This window comes from Alligator sinensis, unplaced genomic scaffold (assembly GCF_000455745.1).
Source record: "Alligator sinensis unplaced genomic scaffold, ASM45574v1 scaffold371_1, whole genome shotgun sequence".
Taxonomy (NCBI): domain Eukaryota; kingdom Metazoa; phylum Chordata; order Crocodylia; family Alligatoridae; genus Alligator; species Alligator sinensis.
Genome location: NW_005842262.1, coordinates 671,237 through 674,541, shown reverse-complemented (window position 1 = coordinate 674,541; position 3,305 = coordinate 671,237). Strand labels below are relative to the sequence as shown.

At 52.1% G+C, this 3,305-nt stretch overlaps 1 pseudogene; it reads left to right on the top strand.

The window, feature by feature from the left end:
• LOC112550946 overlaps nucleotides 1–227 on the top strand; it is a 5,821-nt pseudogene extending 5,594 nt beyond the window's left edge.
• Nucleotides 228–3,305: the final 3,078 nt, after the last annotated feature.

Sequence of the window (3,305 nt, the reverse complement as noted above, 5' to 3'; positions counted from 1 at the left end):
TGCTGAAGAGAGGGCAGTTTTACTAAGGTGAAGTTAAAAATTGCATTAAAATATGATCTGTTCATTAACAGCCAAGCTTTGAAACCTTGCTTTCTCACACATACCCTGCATCCCCTGCTCTGTCACTACTGTGTGTGCTGAGTAACCTGTCGGGTAGTTTTTCCAGGTGTCCAAGGCCTATTGACATTCACGCCCTTTTATGTTTTGTTCAGGTTCACAGTGACTAAAGACTTGATCTGTTCCTGCAAGGCACTGTCTACTTACATTTCTTGGGTAATTTCTAGTTGATTTCCTGCTCACTGTTTGACTTTGCTCTTAAACATTCATTACAATAAGTTAATCAGCATTTCATTGCCAAGTCAGGACTTGGGACCTACTTTCACGAGTCTCAAATGTATTAGAGATCATATACAGGAGTATAGGTTGTAGCTGTGTTGGTCTAAGGACATAGGCAGACAAGGTTCTTTGGGTAATTCTGATATCTTTTATTAGACCAACTCAGCTAGTTGGAAAAATTCTTCTGAGCAAGCTTTCAGGTATAAATACCCTTTGTCAGGCTGAGGAAGCATCTGCAGCTGGTGTGTGCTCTTCCTGGATGGAATGAATAGTAAATGTAACCCTGGGCACGACACTAGCTGCAGTGCCCCCAAGTGGAGAGCCTCCCCTTACAATCAACACCCTTGCAGACAGTTCTCAAACTTTTTACAAGATTTAATTATTTACAACATAACAAATAATAGTTAAATAAGCACATGGATATACCGACTACTAAACCCTCAAGAACTTATTTACACAGTCTCTCACTTGCACACGGTGTTCTGGGGATCCTGTGTGCACTGTCCCTGGCGGGGTATCTCAGGGAGCGGGACTGCCTGTGTCCCTGCACGTGGTCTGTGGACGCTCCCTGGCGCTGGTGCCCGTCTCCATGTTCCTGGGGTCTCCGGGCAGCAAGCAGCAGCTCCTCTGCAGTTCCTGCAAGACAGCCTTCCCCTGCCTTTGCCCCCTTCCCTGGTTCTGCTGTGAGCAGTGTCTGGGCTGCAGGCTATAGCAACCCTCCTGTCCCACACAGCCCCGGCAAATGCAGCCCCTCCCTGGGCTTTTTCTGCCCCTGGGGCCCCTCACCCCTCAGGGAAATAGGGCAGATTCTGGCAGTCCCCACCCTGGCTCTGCTGTGCTCACCCAGCCACACCACCTGCAGTCAGGTCTCTTCAGACTTGGGTTCTCCACACCAGCAGTCCTTGCCTGCTCCTGCTGTGCAGCTTCTCCACTCTGCTCCTGCAGGCCTCTCTCAGGGGCTCTCCGAGGGACCATTGCGCTGAGACTCTCAATCCGGTCTCCAGCCTGTCCCTCAGCCCTCTCTCTCTCTTGTTCCCCCCCCCCGTCGCGGGAAAAACTGCTCCCCCTTTTATCCAAACCTCTCAGCCAATTGCAGCTCAGGGCCCTTCCCAGACTTTTGCTAAGGGCTCTCTTTCAAACTGTGCTGGGGTTACATCACCCCTCCCACTTCCAACAGGACTGCTCCCAAACAGCTTCACTTGCCCTCAGAGCCTACAGTGTCCCCTCGGGGACAAACTCTGTCTCTGCCAGGCAGCTCTTCCCATTCTCTTCAGGTGGGTCCATTTTTTAAAGGCTGCGACATAAAGAAGCCAGAGACTGGTATGCAGGCGAGAACGCGGTGGTGCTTGGGGAAGCGAGTGCTTAACTTCCTGCGCAGGCGCTGCTGCAGTGGTGGGGCAGGCTGCTGCTGCTGGCTAAGCACAAGTTCCCTGAGCACAGGCTGCTGCTGGGCCAGTGGTACAGGTTCCTAGCAGCGTTCCCGCTAAGCTGTGTGGCCGTGGCGCACTCACCACACTGCCAAGCATGCCTGCATGGCTGCACATGCTGTGCAGCTTAGAGGGAACGCAGGTTCCTAGGGGGTGCCGTTTGGAGTTAGACACCTCTCCAGGGCTGGTGTCTAGCTCATCCCCCACATTCTCCCCACATCTCTTCCCCCTGTTACATGATTTCATCCTCTGCAAAGTGCTTTATTACTGCAGTGTGCTCTTGCAGCACTGCCAGCCTTTCAGGATATCGTTGCTGCTGACAGTCTTTGGCCTTTGCTGAGGCTGGCTTTGCTATAATAAAATGAACTTCAGCTTTCCTACAGCTGACTGACTGTCCCACTTGCCTGCCTTCTGAGATACACGGGCAGTCAGGGCTCCTCCTCACTCTGGTAACCCAACATGCCTCACGTGGAAGGATGATGGAGAATGCCGGTGCAGACACTACCACTCCCCATCTTCTCCCATCCTGTGACCCCTAGGTCAGGCAGCCCCCTAAGAGGCCTGGCAATGAGTATGGGGGGTTCAGTGGAGCCCCTTCCCAGCCTGAGGAAAGAGGAGAAACACTCCTGAAGCTAGCGGTGCAGGAGGAACAACAGAGCAGAAACTGGACTCGCTGGAACAGGCCTCAGCAGCCCACAGCCTGGGGCTTACACTAGCTCATCGTTGTGGAGAAGCTGTGCCCTCAGGCAGGCAGTGCAAGCTCCTGGCGGGAGAGGGCATCGGAGTTTCCTGTTCTGCCCATACAGCAGATAGCAGCCTGGAAACTCTCCCCACTTCTGGAGGGGGCAGTTCAAAAAGCAAGACCTTAAAGAAATCTTGAGATTAAAGGAACATCTTGAGAAGCTAGATACCTTCAAGTCAGCCGGCCCTGACACCCAGGCAGCCACTCTAATTAAAATGCCTCACCATCACGTGTATTATATTAAACACCTGCATGTTTAAAAATGGCTGCAGGACGCTTCATCTAAACTTCATTCAACAAAGTTTACTTAAAGTGCCTTGCAGCCATTTTAAAAATGTGCAGAGGATTAATACATGTGACACTGTGACGATGCTGCTGCCTTCTAATTAGAACGTGGAGCAGACTCAATTAATGCACTCTAATTAAAACGCCAACAAACGTTTACAGGCAGCCCATTAATGTACAGGCCCATTAATTTGGGGGCCAGCCCTAACTTGTGAGCTCTTCCCCCAAAGCTTTGAATTTTGGGGGTGGGCAGCAGTGACCCAGGCAGTACCCCCTCCCCCAGTACCAGAGTCATTTCAGCCCTCGAGGCAAAAGTGGCACAAATTAGAGATGGGTCAGAGATGATTCAGGCCCTCCTAGGAATGAGACTGTAGGCTCCCCTGGTGGCCCTGAGCTCTCAAGGGGGAGCAGGGGTCTGGGTCACCAACATGCCCTTCAGCTTGGGGTGGGCAGCAGTGACCCAGGCAGTACCCCCTCCCCCAGTACCAGAGTCATTTCAGCCCTCGAGGCAAAAG